The sequence below is a fragment of the Carica papaya genome, chromosome 8 (assembly GCF_054855325.1).
Source record: "Carica papaya isolate Zhongbai chromosome 8, ASM5485532v1, whole genome shotgun sequence".
Classification (NCBI taxonomy): Eukaryota; Viridiplantae; Streptophyta; class Magnoliopsida; order Brassicales; family Caricaceae; genus Carica; species Carica papaya.
In genome coordinates this window covers 21394596-21413200 of record NC_142316.1, presented here as the reverse complement: position 1 = coordinate 21413200, position 18605 = coordinate 21394596, and the positions used below count along the sequence as shown (strand labels likewise).

At 45.6% G+C, this 18605-nt stretch overlaps 39 pseudogenes; all 39 read right to left on the bottom strand.

Moving 5' to 3' along the window:
* Positions 1-196: 196 nt before the first annotated feature.
* Positions 197-315, bottom strand: LOC148251837 (5S ribosomal RNA; annotated as a pseudogene).
* Positions 316-521: 206 nt separating this feature from the next.
* On the bottom strand, positions 522-640 carry LOC148251836 (5S ribosomal RNA; annotated as a pseudogene).
* Positions 641-1201: 561 nt separating this feature from the next.
* On the bottom strand, positions 1202-1320 carry LOC148251835 (5S ribosomal RNA; annotated as a pseudogene).
* A 209-nt stretch (positions 1321-1529) lies between these two features.
* On the bottom strand, positions 1530-1648 carry LOC148251834 (5S ribosomal RNA; annotated as a pseudogene).
* A 206-nt stretch (positions 1649-1854) lies between these two features.
* Positions 1855-1973, bottom strand: LOC148251833 (5S ribosomal RNA; annotated as a pseudogene).
* A 208-nt stretch (positions 1974-2181) lies between these two features.
* LOC148251832 (5S ribosomal RNA) lies at positions 2182-2300 on the bottom strand (annotated as a pseudogene).
* Positions 2301-2506: 206 nt separating this feature from the next.
* LOC148251831 (5S ribosomal RNA) lies at positions 2507-2625 on the bottom strand (annotated as a pseudogene).
* Positions 2626-3186: 561 nt separating this feature from the next.
* LOC148251830 (5S ribosomal RNA) lies at positions 3187-3305 on the bottom strand (annotated as a pseudogene).
* A 558-nt stretch (positions 3306-3863) lies between these two features.
* LOC148251829 (5S ribosomal RNA) lies at positions 3864-3982 on the bottom strand (annotated as a pseudogene).
* Positions 3983-4189: 207 nt separating this feature from the next.
* Positions 4190-4308, bottom strand: LOC148251828 (5S ribosomal RNA; annotated as a pseudogene).
* A 207-nt stretch (positions 4309-4515) lies between these two features.
* LOC148251827 (5S ribosomal RNA) lies at positions 4516-4634 on the bottom strand (annotated as a pseudogene).
* Positions 4635-4840: 206 nt separating this feature from the next.
* LOC148251826 (5S ribosomal RNA) lies at positions 4841-4959 on the bottom strand (annotated as a pseudogene).
* Positions 4960-6169: 1210 nt separating this feature from the next.
* LOC148251825 (5S ribosomal RNA) lies at positions 6170-6288 on the bottom strand (annotated as a pseudogene).
* Positions 6289-6493: 205 nt separating this feature from the next.
* Positions 6494-6612, bottom strand: LOC148251824 (5S ribosomal RNA; annotated as a pseudogene).
* A 207-nt stretch (positions 6613-6819) lies between these two features.
* LOC148251823 (5S ribosomal RNA) lies at positions 6820-6938 on the bottom strand (annotated as a pseudogene).
* Positions 6939-7144: 206 nt separating this feature from the next.
* On the bottom strand, positions 7145-7263 carry LOC148251822 (5S ribosomal RNA; annotated as a pseudogene).
* A 207-nt stretch (positions 7264-7470) lies between these two features.
* On the bottom strand, positions 7471-7589 carry LOC148251821 (5S ribosomal RNA; annotated as a pseudogene).
* A 234-nt stretch (positions 7590-7823) lies between these two features.
* LOC148251820 (5S ribosomal RNA) lies at positions 7824-7943 on the bottom strand (annotated as a pseudogene).
* Positions 7944-8151: 208 nt separating this feature from the next.
* Positions 8152-8270, bottom strand: LOC148251819 (5S ribosomal RNA; annotated as a pseudogene).
* A 558-nt stretch (positions 8271-8828) lies between these two features.
* LOC148251818 (5S ribosomal RNA) lies at positions 8829-8947 on the bottom strand (annotated as a pseudogene).
* Positions 8948-9466: 519 nt separating this feature from the next.
* LOC148251817 (5S ribosomal RNA) lies at positions 9467-9585 on the bottom strand (annotated as a pseudogene).
* Positions 9586-9791: 206 nt separating this feature from the next.
* Positions 9792-9910, bottom strand: LOC148251816 (5S ribosomal RNA; annotated as a pseudogene).
* A 206-nt stretch (positions 9911-10116) lies between these two features.
* Positions 10117-10235, bottom strand: LOC148251815 (5S ribosomal RNA; annotated as a pseudogene).
* Positions 10236-10767: 532 nt separating this feature from the next.
* On the bottom strand, positions 10768-10886 carry LOC148251814 (5S ribosomal RNA; annotated as a pseudogene).
* Positions 10887-11430: 544 nt separating this feature from the next.
* On the bottom strand, positions 11431-11549 carry LOC148251813 (5S ribosomal RNA; annotated as a pseudogene).
* Positions 11550-12049: 500 nt separating this feature from the next.
* Positions 12050-12168, bottom strand: LOC148251812 (5S ribosomal RNA; annotated as a pseudogene).
* A 207-nt stretch (positions 12169-12375) lies between these two features.
* On the bottom strand, positions 12376-12494 carry LOC148251811 (5S ribosomal RNA; annotated as a pseudogene).
* A 205-nt stretch (positions 12495-12699) lies between these two features.
* Positions 12700-12818, bottom strand: LOC148251810 (5S ribosomal RNA; annotated as a pseudogene).
* Positions 12819-13376: 558 nt separating this feature from the next.
* On the bottom strand, positions 13377-13495 carry LOC148251809 (5S ribosomal RNA; annotated as a pseudogene).
* Positions 13496-13701: 206 nt separating this feature from the next.
* Positions 13702-13820, bottom strand: LOC148251808 (5S ribosomal RNA; annotated as a pseudogene).
* Positions 13821-14037: 217 nt separating this feature from the next.
* Positions 14038-14156, bottom strand: LOC148251807 (5S ribosomal RNA; annotated as a pseudogene).
* A 206-nt stretch (positions 14157-14362) lies between these two features.
* LOC148251806 (5S ribosomal RNA) lies at positions 14363-14481 on the bottom strand (annotated as a pseudogene).
* A 206-nt stretch (positions 14482-14687) lies between these two features.
* On the bottom strand, positions 14688-14806 carry LOC148251805 (5S ribosomal RNA; annotated as a pseudogene).
* A 560-nt stretch (positions 14807-15366) lies between these two features.
* On the bottom strand, positions 15367-15485 carry LOC148251804 (5S ribosomal RNA; annotated as a pseudogene).
* A 917-nt stretch (positions 15486-16402) lies between these two features.
* LOC148251803 (5S ribosomal RNA) lies at positions 16403-16521 on the bottom strand (annotated as a pseudogene).
* Positions 16522-17051: 530 nt separating this feature from the next.
* On the bottom strand, positions 17052-17170 carry LOC148251802 (5S ribosomal RNA; annotated as a pseudogene).
* A 561-nt stretch (positions 17171-17731) lies between these two features.
* LOC148251801 (5S ribosomal RNA) lies at positions 17732-17850 on the bottom strand (annotated as a pseudogene).
* Positions 17851-18082: 232 nt separating this feature from the next.
* LOC148251800 (5S ribosomal RNA) lies at positions 18083-18203 on the bottom strand (annotated as a pseudogene).
* Positions 18204-18407: 204 nt separating this feature from the next.
* On the bottom strand, positions 18408-18526 carry LOC148251799 (5S ribosomal RNA; annotated as a pseudogene).
* Between the last annotated feature and the right edge of the window lie 79 nt (positions 18527-18605).

The window sequence follows — 18605 nt, the reverse complement described above, 5'->3', positions numbered from 1 at the left end:
CGCTGCAAATACATACACTCCTTCCCCTTTCTTCCCCCTCCCATCATTTATTTCTTGGTGCGTTCACACTTCACCTCTCCTTCTCGTTCTAATATCAATTAAAATGCCCCTGCGTCTTGACTCAAATTTGCGTATAAACCAACGGACCATAGTTCCAATCGCGCGTAAAGTCGAACGACCCATTTGAAAAAAAAAATGTGTGCAACACGAGAACTTCCCAAGAGGTAACCCATCCTTGTACTACTTCTGCCAAAGCACACTTAACTGCAGAGTTCTGGTGGGATCCGGTGCATTTGTGCTGGTATGATCGCACCTGTTTCATTTTGTGCTGAAAATACATACACTCCTTCTCCTTCCCTCCCCCCTCCCATCATTTGTTTCCTTGTGCGTTCACACTGCACCTCTCATTCTCGTTCTAATATTGATTAAAATGCCCCTGCTTCTTGACTCACATTTGCGTATAAACCAGCAAACCATAGTTCCAGTCGTGCGTAACGTCGAACGACCCGTCTAAAAAAAAGTTGGTTCGACACGAGGACTTCCCAGGAGGTCACCCATCCGAGTACTACTCTCGCCTAAGCAAACTTAACTGCGGAGTTCTGATGGGATCTGGTGCATTAGTGCTGGTACGATCGCACCTGTTTAATTTCGCGCTGCAAATACATACACTCCTTCTCCTTTCTTCTCCCACCCGTCATTTGTTTCCTTGTGCGTGCGCACTGCACCTCCCGTTCTCATTCAAATATCAAGTAAAATTCCACGGCGCTGTGACTCACATTTGCGAATAAATCTGCGGACCATAATTCAAGTCGCGCCTAACGTAGAAAGAATCATCTTCAAAAAAATGGGTGCAACACGAGGACTTTCTAAGAAAATGGGTGAAATATAAGGACTTCGCAGGAGGTCACCCATCCTAGTACTACTCTCGCCCAAGCACCCTTAACTTGCGGAGTTCTGATAGAATCCATTGCATTAGTGCTGGTATGATCGCTCATCTTTCATTCTGTGCTTCAAATACATACATTATTTCTCCTTCCATCCCCCCTCCCGTCATTTGTTTTCTTGAGTGTGCACTCAGCATCTCTCCTTCTCGTTCTAATATCAAGTAAAATGCCCCAGCACTGTGACTCACCTTTGCGAATGAACCAGCAGTTGATAATTCCATTTGCGCGTAACGTCGAACGACCCATCCGGAAAAAAATGGGTGCAAGACGAGGACTTCCCAGGAGGTCACCCATCCGAGTACTACTCTCGCCCAAACACACTTAACTGCGGAGTTCTGATGGGATCCGATGCATTTGTACTAGTATGATCGCACCTATTTTATTTTGCGCTGCAAATACATACAATCCTTCTCCTTTCTTCCCCCTCCCGTCATTTGTTTCCTGGTGCGTTCACACTTCACCTCTTCTTCTCGTTCTAATATCAATTAAAGTGCCCCTGCATCTTGACTCACATTTTCGTATAAACCAACAGACTATAGTTCCAGTTGCGCGTAACGTCGAACGACCCATCTAAAAAAAAAAAAAAGGGTGCAACACGAGAACTTCCCAGGAGGTAACCCATCCTTGTACTACTTTCACCAAAGCACACTTAACTACGGAGTTCTGATAGAATCCGGTGCATTTCTGCTAGTATAATCACACCTGTTTCATTTCGTGCTGAAAATACATACACTATTTCTCCTTCCCTTCCCCCATCCATCATTTGTTTTCTTGTGCGTTCACATTGCACCTTTCCTTCTCGTTCTAATATCGATTAAAATGTCCCTGTTTCTTGACTCACCGTTGCGTATAAACCAGCGGACCATAGTTCCAGTAGCGCGTAACTTCGAACAACTCGTCTGAAAAAAAATTGGTGCTACACGAGGACTTCCCAAGAGGTCACCCATCCGAGTACTAGTCTTGCCTAAGCACACTTAACTGCGGAGTTATGATGGGATCCGGTGTATTAGTCCTGGTATGATTGCACCTGTTTAATTTCACACTGCAAATACATACACTCATTCTCCTTTCTTTCCCCTCCCGTCATTTGTTTCCTGGTGCGTTCACACTTCACCTCTCCTTCTCGTTCTAATATTAATTAAAATGCCCCTGCATCTTGACTCACATTTGCGTATAAACCAGCGGACCACTATTCCAGTCGTGCATAACGTCGAACGGCCCATCTGAAAAAAAAACATGGGTGCAACACGAGAACTTCCCAGGAGGTAACCCATCCTTGTACTACTTTCGCCAAAGCACACTTGACTACGGAGTTCTGATGGGATCTGGTGCATTTGTGCTCGTATTATCGCACCTTTTTCATTCCACACTGCAACTACATACACTCCTTCTCCTTCCCTCCCCCCTCCCGTCATTTGTTTCCTTGTGCGTTCACACTGCACCTCTCCTTCTCGTTCTAATATCGATTAAAATGCCCCTGCTTCTTGACTCACATTTGCGTATAAACCAGCGGACCATAGCTCCAGTCGCGCGTAATGTCGAACGATCTGTCTGAAAAAAAATTTGTGCGACACGAGCACTTCACAGGAGGTCACCCATCCGAGTACTACTCTCGCCCAAACACATTTAACTGCGGAGTTCTGATGGGATCCGGTGCATTAGTGCTGGTATGATTGCACCTGTTTAATTTCGCGCTGCAAATACATATACTCCTTCTTCTTTCTTCCCCCTCTCGTCATTTGTTTCCTTGTGCGTGCACACTGCACCTCCAGCTCTCGACCTAATATCAAGTAAAATGTCACGGTGTCCTTACTCACATTTGCGAATAAACCTGCGGACCATTATTCAAGCCGCGCATAACGTCGAAAGAATCATTTGCAAAAAAATGGGTGCAACACAAGGACTTCCCAAGAAAATGGGTGAAATATAAAGACTTCGCAGGAGGTCACCCATCCTAGTACTACTCTCGCCCAAGCACCCTTAACTTGCAGAGTTCTGAGAGAATCCATTGCATTAGTGCTGGTATGATCGCTCATGTTTCATTCTGCGCTGCAAATACATACACTCTTTCTCCTTCCATCCCCCCTCCCGTCATTTGTTTCCTTGTTCGTGCACTCTGCATGACTCATTCTCTTTCTAATATTAAAAAAAATGCCCCGCCACCGTGACTAACATTTGCAAATGAACCAGCGGTTCATAATTCCATTCACGCGTAACGTCGAACGATCCATCCGAAAAAAAATGGGTGCAACACGAGGACTTCGCAGGAGGTCACCCATCCGAATACTACTCTCGCCTAAGCACACTTAACTGCGGAGTTCTGAAGGGATCCGGTGCATTAGTGCTGGTATGATCGCACCTGTTTCATTTCGCGCTGCAAATACATATACTCTATCTCCTTTCTTCCCCCTACCATCATTTGTTTCCTTGTGCATGCGCACTACACCTCACGTTCTCGTTCTAATATCAAGAAAATGCCACGGCGCCGTGACTCACATTTGCGAATAAACCTGCGGACCATAATTCAAGTTGTGCGTAACTTCAAAAGAATCATCTTAAAAAAAATGGTGCAACACGAAGACTTCCCAAGAAAATGGGTGAAATATAAGGACTTCGCAAGAGGTCACCCATCCTAGTGCTACTCCCGCTCAAGCACCCTTAACTTGAGGTGTTCTATTAGAATCCGTTGCATTAGTGCTGGTATGATCGCTCATGTTTCATTCAGTGCTACAAATACATACACTATTTCTCCTTCCATCCCCCCTCCCGTCATTTATTTCCTTGTGCGTGCGCTCTGCATCGCTCATTCTCGTTCAAATATCAAGTAAAATGCCCCGACACCGTGACTCAACTTTGCGAATGATCCAGCGGTTCATAATTTCATTCGCGCGTAACGTCGAACGACCCATCCGAAAAAAATGGGTGCAACACGAGGACTTCCCAGTAGGTCACCCATACGAGTACTACCCTCGCCGAAGCACACTTAAGTGCGGAGTTCTGATTTGATCCGGTGCATTAGTTCTGGTATGATCGCACCTGTTTCATTTCCCGCTGCAGATAGATACACTCCTTCTCCTTTCTTCCTCCTCCCGTCATTTATTTCCTGGAGAGTTCACACTTCACCTCTCTTTCTCGTTCTAATATCAATTAAAATGCCCTTGCGTCTTGACTCACATTTGCGTATAAACAAGCGGACCATAGTTCCAGTCGCGCGTAACGTCGAACGGCCCATCTGAAAAAAAAAATGGGTGCAACATGAGAACTTCCCAGGAGGTAACCCATCTTTGTACTACTTTCGCCAAAGCACACTTAACTACGGAGTTCTGATGGGATCCGGTGCATTTGTGCTGGTATTATCGCACCTGTTTCATTTCGTGTTGAAAATACATACACTCCTTCACCTTCCCTCCCCCCTCCTATCATTTGTTTCCTTGTGCGTTCACAGTTCACCTCTCCTTCTCGTTCTAATATCAATTAAAATGCTCTAGCTTCTTGACTCACATTTGTGTATAAACCAGCAGATCATAGTTTCACTCGCGTGTAATCTCGAATGACCCATCTGAAAGAAAAATGGGTGCAACACGAGAACTTTCCAAGAGGTAACCCATCCTTGTACTACTTTTGCCAAAGCACACTTAACTGCGGAGTTCTGATGGGATCCGGTGCATTTGTGCTGGTATGATCACACCTGTTTCATTTCATGTTGAAAATACATACACTCCTTCTCCTTCCCTCCCCCCTCCTATCATTTGTTTCCTTGTGCGTTCACACTGCACCTCTCTTTCTCGTTCTAATGTCGATTAAAATGCCCCTCCTTCTTGACTCACATTTGCGTATAAACCAGAGGACCATAGTTCCAGTCGCGCGTAACGTCGAATGACCCGTCTGAAAAAAAATTAGTGCGACACTAGAACTTCTCAGGAGGTCACCCATCCGAGTACTACTCTCGCCCAAGCACACTTAACTGGGAAGTTCTGATGGGATCCGGTGCATTACTGCTGGTATGATCGAACCGGTTGAATTTCACGCTGCAAATAGATACACTCCTTCTCCTTTCTTTCCCCTCCCGTCATTTGTTTCCTTGTGCGTGCGCACTGCACCTCCCATTCGCGTTCAAATATCAAGTAAAATGCCACGACACCGTGACTCACATTTGCGTATAAACCAGCGGACCATAGTTCCAGTCGCGCGTAACTTCGAACGACCCGTCAAAAAAAAAAATTGGTGCGACACGAGGACTTCCCAGTAGGTCACCCATCCGAGTACTAGTCTCGGCCAAGTACACTTAACTGCGGAGTTTTAATGGGATCCGATGCATTAGTGTTGGTATGATCAAACCTGTTTAATTTCGCGCTGCAAATAGATACACTACTTCTCCTTTCTTCCCCCTCCCGTCATTTGTTTCCTTCTGCGTGCGCACTGCACCTCCCGTTCGCGTTCAAATATAAAGTAAAATGCCACGGCGCCGTGACTCACATTTGTGAATAAACCTGCGGACCATAATTCAAGTCGTGCGTAACGTCGAAAAATTTATCTGCAAAAAAATTGGTGCAAACGAGAACTTCCCAAGAAAATAGGTGAAATATAAGGACCTCGCAGGAGGTCACCCATCCTAGTACTACTCTCGCCCAAGCACCCTTAACTTGCGGAGTTCTGATAGAATCCCTTGCATTAGTGCTGGTATGATTGCTCATGTTTCATTCTGCGCTGCAAATACATACACTCTTTCTCCTTTCATCCCCCCTCCTGTCATTTGTATCCTTGTGCGTGCGGTCTGCATCGCTCCTTCTCGTTCTAATATCAAGTAAAATGCCCTGACACCGTGACTCAACTTTGCGAATGATCTGTGGTTCATAATTCCATTCGCGCGTAACGTCGAACGACCCATCTGAAAAAAATGGGTGCAACACGAGGACTTCCCAAGAGGTCACCCATACGAGTACTACTCTCGCCGAAGCACACTTAAGTGCGGAGTTTTGATTTGATCCGGTGCATTAGTTCTGGTATGATCGCACCTATTTCATTTCCTGCTGCAAGTACATACACTCCTTCTCCTTTCTTCCTCCTCCTGTCATTTATTTCCTGGAGCGTTCACACTTCACCTCTCTTTCTCCTTCTAATATCAATTAAAATGCCCTTGCGTCTTGACTCACATTTGCGTATAAACCAGTGGACAATAGTTCCAGTCACGCGTAACGTCGAACGACCCATCTGAAAAAAAAAAATGGGTGCAACATGAGAACTTCCCAGGAGGTAACCCATCCTTGTACTACTTTCGCCAAAGTACACTTAACTGCGTAGTTCTGATGGGATCCGGTGCATTTGTACTGGTATGATCGCACCTGCTTCATTTGTGCTGAAAATACATACAATCCTTCTCCTTCCCTCCCTCCTCCCATCATTTGTTTCCTTGTGCGTTCACACTGCACCTCTCCTTCTCGTTCTAATATCGATTAAAATGCCCCTGCTTCTTGACTCACATTTGTGCATAAACAAGCGGACCATAGTTCCAGTTGCGCGTAACGTCAAACGACCCGTCTGAAAAAAAATTTGTGCGACACGAGGACTTCCCAGGAGGTTACCCATCCGAGTCCTACTCTCGCCCAAGCACAATTAACTACAGAGTTCTGATGGGATCCGGTGCATTAGTGTTGGTATAATCGCACCTGTTTAATTTTGCCCTGCAAATACATACACGCCTTCTCCTTTCTTCCCCCTCCCGTCATTTGTTTCCTGGTGCGTTCACACCTCACCTCTCCTTCTCGTTCTAATATCATTTAAAATGCCCCTGCGACTTAGCTCATATTTGCATATAAACCAGCGGACCATACTTCCAGTCGCGCTTAACGTCGAACGACCCATCTGAAAAAAATAATAGGTGCAAGACGAGAACTTCCCAGGAGGTAACCCATCCTTGTACTACTTTCGCCAAAACACACTTAACTGCGGAGTTCTGATGGGATCCGGTGCATTTGTGCTGGTATGATCGCACCTGCTTCATTTTGTGCTGAAAATACATACAATCCTTCTCCTTCCCTCCCTCCTCCCATCATTTGTTTCCTTGTGCGTTCACACTGCACCTCTCATTCTCGTTCTAATATCGATTAAAATGTTCCTGCTTCTTGACTCACATTTGTGTATAAACAAGCGGAACATAGTTCCAGTTTCGCGTAACGTCAAACGACCCGTCTGAAAAAAAATTTGTGCGACACAAGGACTTCCCAGGAGGTTACCCATCCGAGTCCTACTCTCGCCCAAGCACAATTAACTACAGAGTTCTGATGGGATCCGGTGCATTAGTGTTGGTATAATCGCACCTGTTTAATTTTGCCCTGCAAATACATACATGCCTTCTCCTTTCTTCCCCCTCCCGTCATTTGTTTCCTGGTGCGTTCACACCTCACCTCTCCTTCTCGTTCTAATATCATTTAAAATGCCCCTGCGACTTAGCTCATATTTGCATATAAACCAGCGGACCATACTTCCAATCGCGCGTAACGTCGAACGACCCATCTGAAAAAAATAATAGGTGCAAGACGAGAACTTCCCAGGAGGTAACCCATCCTTGTACTACTTTCGCCAAAGCACACTTAACTGCGGAGTTTTGATGGGATCCGATGCATTAGTGCTGGTGTGATCGCACCTGTTTCATTTTGCGCTGCAAATACATACACTCCTTCTCCTTTCTTCCCCCTCCCGTCATTTGTTTCCTTGTGCGTGCGCACTGCACCTTCTGTTCTCGTTCAAATATCACGTAAAATGCCACAGCGCCATGACTTAATTTGCGAATAAACCTGCGGACCATAATTCAAGTCGCACGTAACGTCGAAAGAATCATCTGCAAAAAAATGGGTGCAACACGAGGACTTCCCAAGAAAATTGGTGAAATATAAGGACTTCCCAGGAGGTCACCCATCCTAGTACTACTCTCGCCCAAGCACCCTTAACTTGCAGAGTTCTGATAGAATCCGGTGCATTAGTGCTGGTATGATCGCACCGGTTTCATTTAGTGCTGAAAATACATGCACTCCTTCTCCGTCCATCCCCCCTCCAGTTATTTGTTTTCTTGTGCGTGCACTCTGCATCTCTGCTTCTCGTTCTAATATCTAGTTTAATGTCCCGGCACCGTGACTCACCTTTGCGAATGAACCAGCGGTTCATAATTCTATTCGCGCGTAACGTCGAACGACCCATCTGAAAAAAAAAATTGGTGCAATACGAGGACTTCCCAGGAGGTCACCCATCTGAGTACTACTTTCGCCCAAGCACACTTAACTGCGGAGTTCTGATGAGATCCTGTGCATTAGTGCTGGTGTGATCGAACATATTTCATTTTGCGCTGTAAATACATACACTCCTTCTCCTTTCTTCCCCCTCCCGTCATTTGTTTACTTGTGCATGGGCACTGCACCTCCCGTTCTCGTTCTAATATCAAGTAAAATGCCACGGCGCCGTGACTCACATTTACGAATAAACCTGCGGATCATAATTCAAGTCGTGCGTAACGTCGAAAGAATCATCTGAAAAAAAAAGGGTGCAACACGAGAACTTCCCAAGAAAATGGGTGAAATATAAGGACTTCGCAGGAGGTCATCTATCTTAGTACTACTCTCGCCCAAGCACCCTTAACTACGGAGTTTTGATGGGATCCGGTGCATTAGTGTTAGTATGATCGCACCTATTTCATTTCGCGCTGCAAATACATACACTTCTTCTCCTTTCTTCCCCCTCCCGTCATTTGTTTCCTGGTGCGTTCACACTTCACCTCTCCTTCTCGTTCTAATATCAAGTAAAATGCCCCAGCACCGTGACTCACCTTTGCGAATGAACCAACGGTTCATAATTCCTTTCGCGTGTAATGTCGAACGACCCATCCGAAAAAAATGGGTGCAACACGAGGACTTCCGAATAGGTAACCCATCCGAGTACTACTCTCGCCCAAGCACAGTTAACTGCGGAGTTCTGATGGGATCCGGTGCTTTAGTGCTGGTATGATCGCAGTTGTGTAATTTCGCACTTCAAATACATACACTCCTTCTCCTTTCTTCCCATTCCATCATTTGTTTCCTTGTGCGTGCGCACTACACCTCCCGTTCTCATTCAAATATCAAGTAAAATTCCACGGCGCCGTGACTCACATTTGTGAATAAACCTGCGGACCATAATTCAAGTTGCACGTAACGTTGAAAAATCATCTGTAAAAAAACGGGTGCAACACGAGAACTTCCCAAGAAAATGGGTGAGATATAAGGACTTCGCAGGAGGTCACCCATCCTAGTACTACTCTCGCCCAAGCACCCTTAACTTGATCGCTCATGTTTCATTCTTCACTGCAAACACATACACTCTTTCTCCTTTTATCCCCCCTCCCGTCATTTGTTTTCTTTTGCGTGCACTCTGCATCTCTCCTTCTCGTTCTAATATCAAGTAAAATGCCTCGGCACCATGACTCACCTTTGCGAATGAACCAGCGGTTCATAATTCCATTGGCGCGTAACATCGAACGACCCATCTAAAAAAAATGGGTGCAACACGAGGACTTCCCAGGAGGTCACCCATACGAGGACTACTCTCGCCTAAGAAAACTTAAGTGCGGAGTTCTGATGGGATCCGGTGCATTAGTGCTGGTATGATGGCACCTGTTTAATTTCGCGCTGCAAATACATACACTCCTTCTCCTTTCTTCCCCCTCCTGTCATTTGTTTCCTGGCGCGTTCACACATCACCTCTCCTTCTCGTTCTAATATCAATTAAAATGCCCCTGCGTCTTGACTCACATTTGTGTATAAACCAGCAGACAATAGTTCCAGTCGCCCGTAACGTCGAACGATCCATTTGAAAAAAAAATGGGTGCAACATGAAAACTTCCAAGGTGGTAACCCATCCTTGTACTACTTTAGCCAAAGCACACTTAACTGCGGAGTTCTGATGGGATCCAATGCATTTGTACTGGTATGATTGCACCTATTTAATTTCGTGCTGAAAATACATACATTCCTTCTCCTTCCCTCCCCCCTCCCATAATGTGTTTCCTTGTGCGTTCACACTGCACCTCTCATTCTCGTTCTAATATCGATTAAAATGCTCCTACTTCTTGCCTCACATTTGCGTATAAACCAGCAGACCATAGTTCTAATCGAGCGTAAAGTCGATCGACCCGTCTGAAAAAAAATTGGTGCGACACGAGGACTTCCCAGGAGGTCACCCATCCGAGTACTAGTCTCGCCCAAACACACTTAACTGCGCAGTTCTGATGGCATCCGATGCATTAATGCTGGTATGATCGCACCTATTTAATTTCGCGCTGCAAATACAAACACTCCTTCTCCTTTCTTCCCCCTCCCATCATTCGTTTCCTTGTGCGTGCGCACTACACCTCCCGTTCTCGTTCAAATATCAAGTAAAATGCCCCTGTATCTTGACTCACATTTGCGTATAAACCAGTGGACCATAGTTCTAGTCGCGCGTAACGTCGAACGACCCATCTAAAAGAAAAATGGGTGCAACACGAGAACTTCTCAGGAGGTAACCCATCCTTGTACTACTTTTTCCAAAACAAACTTAACTGCAGAATTCTGATGGGATCCGGTGCATTTGTGCTGGTATGATCGCATCTGTTTCATTTCGTGCTGAAAATACATACACTCCTTCTCCTTTCCCTCCCCCCTCCCATCATTTGTTTCCTTGTGCGTTCACACTGCACCTCTCCTTCTCGTTCTAATGTCGATTAAAAAGCCCGTGCTTCTTGACTCACATTTGCGTATAAACCAGCAGACCATAGTTACAGTCGCGTGTCACGTCGAACGACCTATCTGTAAAAAACTTGGTGTGACACGAGGACTTCCCAGGAGGTCACCCATCCGAGTACTACTCTCGCCCAAACACACTTAACTGCGAAGTTCTGATGGGATCCCATGCATTAGTGCTGGTATGATCGAACCTATTTAATTTTGCGCTGCAAATATATACACTCCTTCACATTTTTTCCCACTCTCGTCATTTGTTTACTTGTGCGTGGGCACTGCACCTCCCGTTCTCGTTCTAATATCAAGTAAAATGCCACGGCGCCGTGACTCACATTTACGAATAAACCTGCGGATCATAATTCAAGTCGTGCGTAACGTCGAAAGAATCATCTGCAAAAAAATGGGTGCAACACGAGGACTTCCCAAGAAAATGGGTGAAATATAAGGACTTCGCAGGAGGTCACCCATCCTAGTACTACTCTCGCCCAAGCACCCATAACTATGGAGTTCTGATAGAATCCGTTGCATTAGTGCTGGTACGATCGCTCATGTTTCATTCTGCGCTGCAAATCATTCCATCCCCCCTCCCGTCATTTGTTTCCTTGTGCGTACACTCTGAATCTCTCATTCTCATTCTAATATCAAGTAAAATGCCCCAGCACCGTGACTCACCTTTGCGAATGAATCAGCGGTTCATAATTCTATTCGCGCGTAACGTCGAGCGACCTATCCGAAAAAAATGGGTGCAACACGAGGAATTCCCAGGAGGTCACACATCCGAGTACTACTCTCGCCCAAGCAAACTTAACTGCGGAGTTCTGATAGGATCTGGTGCATTAGTGCTAATACGATCACACCTGTTTCATTTCGCATTGCAAATACATATACTCCTTCTCATTTCTTCCCCCTCCCTTAATTTGTTTCCTGGTGCGTTCACACTTCACCTCTCCTTCACGTTCTAATATCAGTAAAACTGCCACTGCATCTTGACTCACATTTCCGTATAAACCAGCAGACCATAATCCAGTCGCGCGTAACGTCGAACGACCTATCTGAAAGAAAAATGGGTACAACACGAGAACTTCCCAGGAGGTAACCCATCCTTGTACTACTTTGGCCAAAGCAAACTTAACTGCGGAGTACTGATGGGATCCGGTGCATTTGTGCTGAAAATACATACACTCCTTCTCCTTCCCTCCCCCCTCCCATCAATTGTTTCCTTGTGCGTTCACACTGCACCTCTCCTTCTCATTCGAATATCGATTAAAATGCTCTTGCTTCTTGACTTACATTTGCATATAAACCAGCGGACCATAGTTCCAGTCGCGCGTAACGTCGAACGATCCATCTGAAAAAAAATTATTGCGACACGAGGACTTCCCAGGAGGTCACCCATTCGAGTACTAGTGTCTCCCAAGCACACTTAGCTGCGGAGTTCTGATGGGATCCGGTGCATTAGTGCTGGTATGATCGCACCTGTTTAATTTCGCGCTGCAAATACATATACTCCTTCTTCTTTCTTCCCCCTCCCGTTATTTGTTTCCTGGTGCGTTCACACCTCACCTCTCCTTCTCGTTCTAATATCATTTAAAATGCCCCTACGACTTAGCTCATATTTGCGTATAAACCAGTGGACCATAGTTCCAGTCGCGTGTAAAGTCGAACGACCCATCTGAAAAAAAAAATGGGTGCAAGACGAGAACTTCCCAGGAGGTAACCCATCCTTGTACTACTTTCGCCAAAGCAAACTTAACTGCGGAGTACTGATGGGATCCGGTGCATTTGTGCTGATATGATCGCACCTTTTTCATTTTGTGCTGAAAATACATACACTCCTTCTCCTTCCCTCCCCCCTCCCATCAATTGTTTCCTTATGCGTTCACACTGCACCTCTCCTTCTCGTTCTAATATTGATTAAAATGCCCCTGCTTCTTGACTCACATTTGCGTATAAACCTGCTGACCATAGTTCCAATCTCGCGTAACGTCGAACGACCCGTCTGAAAAAAATTGGTGCGACACGAAGAATTTCCTAGAAGTCCCCCATCCAAGTACTACTCTCACCCAAGCACACTTAACTGCGGAGTTCTGATGGGATCCGGTGCATTAGTGCTTGCATGATCGCAACTGTTTAACTTCGCGCTGCAAATACATACACTCCTCCTTTCTTCCCCCTTCCGTCATTTGTTTCCTTGTGCGTGCGCACTACACCTCCCATTCTAGTTCAAATATCAAGCAAAATGCCACAGCGATGTGACTCACACTTGCGAATAAACCTGCTGACCATAATTCAAGTCGCGCATAACGTCGAAAGAGTCATCTGCAAAAAAATGGGTGCAACACGAGGACTTCCCAAGAAAATGGGGGAAATATAAGGACTTCGCAGGAGGTCACTCATCCTAGAACTACTCTCGCCTAAGAACCCTTAACTTGCGGACTTCTGATAGAATCCGTTGAATTAGTTCTGTTATGATCGCTCATGTTTCATTCTGCGCTGCAAATACACACACTTTTTCTGCTTCCATCGCCCCTCCCGTCATTTGTTTCCTTATTCGTGCACTCTGCATCTCTCCTTCTCGTTCTAATATCAAGTAAAATGCCCCGGCACCATGACTCACCATTACGAATGAACCAGCGGATCATAATTCCATTCGAGCGTAACGTCGAACGACCCATCCGAAAAGAAATTAGTGCAACACGAGGACTTCCTAGGAGGTCACCCATCCGAGTACTACTCTCGCCCAAGCATACTTAACTGCGGAGTTCTGATGGGATTCGGTGCATTAGTGCTGGTATGATCGCACCTATTTCATTTTGCGCTGCAAATACATATACTCCTTCTCCTTTCTTCCCCCTCCCGTCATTTGTTTCCTGGTGCGTTCCCACTTCACCTCTCCTTCTCGTTCTAATATCAATTAAAATGCCCCTGCCTCTTGTCTCACATTTGCCTATAAACCAGCGGACCATAGTTCCAATCGTGTGTAATGTCGAACGACCCATCTGAAAAAAAAATGGGTGTAACACGAGAACTTCCCAAGAGGTAACCCATCCTTGTACTACTTTCGCCAAAACACACTTAACTGCGGAGTTCTGATGGGATCCGGTGCATTTGTGCTGGTATGATCGCATCTGTTTCATTTAGTGCTGAAAATACATACACTCCTTCTCCTTCCACCCCCCTCCCATTCCCCCTCCCGTCATTTGTTTCCTTATGCATGCACTCTGCATCTATTCTTCTCGTTCTAATATCAAGTAAAATTCCCCGGCACCGTGACTCACCTTTGCGAATGAACTAGAGTTTCATACTTCGATTCGCGCGTAACGTCGAACGACCTATCCGAAAAAAAATGTGTGCAACACGAGGACTTCCCAGGAGGTCACCAATTCGAATACTACTCTCGCCCAAGCACACTTAACTGTGGAGTTCTGATGGGATCCGGTGCATTAGTGCTGGTACGATCGCTCATGTTTTATTTTGCGCTGCAAATACATACACTCCTTCTCCTTTCATCCCCCTCCCGTCATTTGTTTCCTGGTGTGTTCACACTTCACCTCTCCTTCTCGTTCTAATATCAATTAAAATGCCCCTACGTCTTGACTCACATTTGTGTATAAACCAGCGGAGCATAGTTCTAGTGGCGCGTAACGTCGAACGACCCATCTGAAAAAAAAATGTGTGCAACACGAGAACTTCCCAGGAGGTAACCCATCCTTGTACTACTTTCGCCAAAGCACACTTAACTGCGGAGTTCTGATGGGATCTGGTGCATTTGTGCTAGTATGATTGCACCTGTTTCATTTCGTGCTGAAAATACATACACTCATTCTCCTTTCCTCTCCCTTCCCATCATTTATTTCCTTGTGCGTTCACACTGCACCTCTCCTTCTCGTTCTAATATTGATTAAAATGCCCCTTCTTCTTGACTCATATTTGCGTATAAACTAGCAGACCATAGTTCTAGTCGCGCGTAACGTCGAACAACCCGTCTGAAAAAAAATTAGTGCGACACGAGGAATTCCCAAGAGGTCCTCCATCCGAGTACTACTCTCGCCCAAGCACACTTTACTGCGGAGTGAAGATGGGATCCGGTGCATTAGTGCTAGTATGATCGCACCTATTTAATTTCGTGCTGCAAATATATAGACTCCTTCTCATTTCTTCCCCCTCTCGTCATTTTTTTCCTTGTGCGTGCGCACTGCACCTCCTGTTCTCGTTCAAATATCAAGTAAAATGCCACGGCGTCGTGACTTACATTTGCGAATAAACCTGCGGACCATAATTCAAGTCGCGCGCAAGGTCGAGAGAATCATTTGCAAAAAAATGGGTGCAACACGAGGACTTCCCAAGAAAATGGGTGAAATATAAGGACTTCGTTGGAGGTCACCCATCCTAGTACTACTCTCACCCAAGCACCCATAACTTGTGGAGTTCTGATAGAATCCGTTGCATTAGTGCTGGTATGATCCCTCATGTTTCATTCTGCGTTGCAAATACATACACTCTTTCTCCTTCCATCCCCCCTCCCGTCATTTTTTTCCTTGTGCGTGCACCCTGCATATCTCATTCTCCTTCTAATAACAAGTAAAATGCTCCGGTACCGTGACTCATCTTTGCGAAAGAACCAGCGGTTCATAATTCCTTTCGCGCGTAACGTTGAATGACCCATCTGAAAAAAATGGGTGCAATACGAGGACTTCCCAGGAGGTCACCCATTCGAGTACTACTCTCGTCGAAGCACACTTAACTGCGGAGTTCTGATGGGATTCGGTGCAATGGTGCTGGTATGATCGCACCCGTTTCATTTCGCGCTCCAAATGCATACACTCCTTCTCCTGTCTTCCCCTTCCCGTCATTTGTTTCCTTGCGCGTGCGCACTGCACCTCCCGTTCTCGTTCTAATATCAAGTAAAATGCCACGGCACCATGACTCACATTTGCGAATAAACCTGCAGACCATAATTCAGGTCGTGCATGACGTCGAAAAAATCATCTGCAAAAAAATGGGTGTAACACAAGGACTTTCCAAGAAAATGGGTGAAATATAAGGACTTCGCAAGAGGTCACCCATCCCAGTACTACTCTCGCCCAAACACTCATAACTTGCGGAGTTCTGATAGAATCCGTTGCATTAGTGCTGGTATGATCGCTCATGTTTCATTCTGCGCTATAAATACATACACTCTTTCTCGTTCCATCCCCCCTCCCGTCATTTGTTTCCTCGTGCGTGCACTATGCATCTCTCCTTCTCGTTCTCATATCAAGTAAAATGCTCCGGCACCGTGACTCATCTTTGCAAATGAACCAGCTGTTCATAATTCCATTCGCGCGTAATGTCGAACGACCCATCCGAAAAAAAAAGGGTGCAACACGAGGACTTCCCAAGAAAATGGGTGAAATATAAGGAATTCGCAGGAGGTCACCTATCCCAGTACTACTCTCACCCAAACACCCATAACTTGCGGAGTTCTGATGGGATCTGCTGCATTTGTGCTGGTATGATCGCACCTGATTCATTTCGTGTTGAAAATACATACACTCCTTCTCCTTCCCTCCCCCCTCCCATCATTTGTTTCCTTGTGCGTTCACACTGCACCTCTCCTTCTCGTTCTAATATCGATTAAAATGTCCCTACTTCTTGACTCTAATTTGCGTATAAACCAGCGGACCATAGTTCCAGTCGCGCGTAACGTTGAACGACCCGCCTGAAAAAAAATTGGTGCGACACGAGGAATTCCCAGGAGGTCCCCAATCCGAGTACTATTCTTGCCCAAGCATACTTAACTACGGAGTTCTGATGGGATCCGATGAATTAGTGCTAATATGATCGCACCTGTTTAATTTCACGTTGCAAAAACATACACTCCTTCTCCTTTCTTCCCCCTCCCGTCATTTGTTTCCTGATGCATTCACACTTCACCTCTCCTTCTCATTCTAATATCAATTAAAATGCCCCTGCCTCTTGACTCACATTTGCCTATAAACCAACGGACCATAGTTCCAGTCGCGCGTAACGTCGAACGACCCATCTGAAAAAAAAATGAGTGGAACACGAGAACTTCCCAGGAAGTAACCCATCCTTATACTACTTTTGCCAAAGCACACTTAACTGCGGAGTTCTGATGGGATCTGGTGCATTTGTGCTGGTATGATCGTACCTGTTTCATTTGGTGCTAAAAATACATGCACTCCTTCTCCTTCTGTTCCCACTCCAATCATTAATTTCTTTGTGCGTTCACATTGCACCTCTCATTCTCGTTCTAATATCGATTAAAATGCCCCTGCTTCTTGACTCACATTTGCGCATAAACCAGCGAACCATAGTTCCAGTCGCGCGTAACGTCGAACGACCCGTCTAAAAAAAATTGGTGCGACACGAGGAATTCCCAGGAGGTCACCCATCCGAGTACTACTCTCGCCCAAGCACACTTAACTGCGGAGTTCTGATGGGTTCTGGTGCATTAGTGCTCGCATGATCGCAACAATTTAAATTCGCACTGCAAATACATACATTCCTTCTCCATTCTTCCTCCTCCCGTCATTTGTTTCCTTGTGTGTACGCACTATACCTCCTGTTCTCGTTAAAATATCAAGTAAAATGCCACGGCGCCGTGACTCACATTTGCGAATAAACCTGCGAACCATAATTCAAGTTGCGTGTAATGTCGAAAGAATCATCTGCAAAAAAAAGGGTTCAACACGAGGACTTCCCAAGAAAATGGGTGAAATATAAGGACTTCGCAGGAGCTCATCCATCCTAGTACTACTCTCACCCAAGCACCCTTAACTTGCGGAGTTCTGATAAAATCCGTTGCATTAGTGCTGGTATGATCGCTCATGTTTCATTCTGCGCTACAAATACATACACTCTTTCTCCTTCCATCCCCCCTCTCGTCATTTGTTTCCTTGTGCGTGCACTCTGCATCTCTCTTTCTCGTTCTAATATCACGTAAAATACCCCAGCAGCGTGATTCACCTTTGCGAATGAACCAGCGGTTGATAATTCCATTCGCGCGTAACGTCGAACGACCCATCCGAAAAAAAATGAGTGCAACACAAGGGCATCCCAGGAGGTCACCCATCCGAGTACTACTCTCGCCAAAGCACACTTAACAACAGAGTTCTGACGGGATCCGGTGCAATGGTGCTGGTATGATCGAACTGTTTAATTTTGCGTTGCAAATACATACACTCCTTCTCATTTCTTCCCCCTCCCGTCATTTGTTTCCTTGTGTGTGCGCACTGCACCTCCCGTTCTCGTTCTAATATCAAGTAAAATGCCACGGCGCCGTGACTCACATTTGCGAATAAACTTGCAGACCATAATTTAAGTTGCGCGAAGCGTCGAAAGAATCGTCTGCAAAAAAATGGGTGCAACACGAGGACTTCACAATAAAATGGGTGAAATATAAGGACTTCGCAGGAGGTCACCCATCCTAGTACTACTCTCACCCAAGCACCCTTAACTGCAGAGTTCTGATAGAATCTATTGCATTAGTGCTGGTATGATCGCTCATGTTTCATTCGGCGCTGCAAATACATACTCTTTCTCCTTCTATCCCCCCTCCCGTCATTTGTTTCCTTGTGCGTGCACTCGACATCTCTCTTTCTCGTTCTAATATCAAGTAAAATACCCTGGCACTGTGACTCGCCTTTGCGAATGAACCAGCGGTTCATAAATCCATTCGCGTGTAACGTCGAACGACCGATCCAAAAAAAAATGGGTGCAACAAGAGGACTTCCCAGGAGGTCACCCATCCGAGTACTACTCTCGCCTAAGCACACTTAATTGCGGAGTTCTGATGAGACCCGGTGCATTAGTGATAATATGATCGTACCTGTTTCATTTTGCGCTGCAAATAAATACACTCCTTCTCCTTTCTTCCCCTTCCTGTCATTTGTTTCCTGGTGCGTTCACA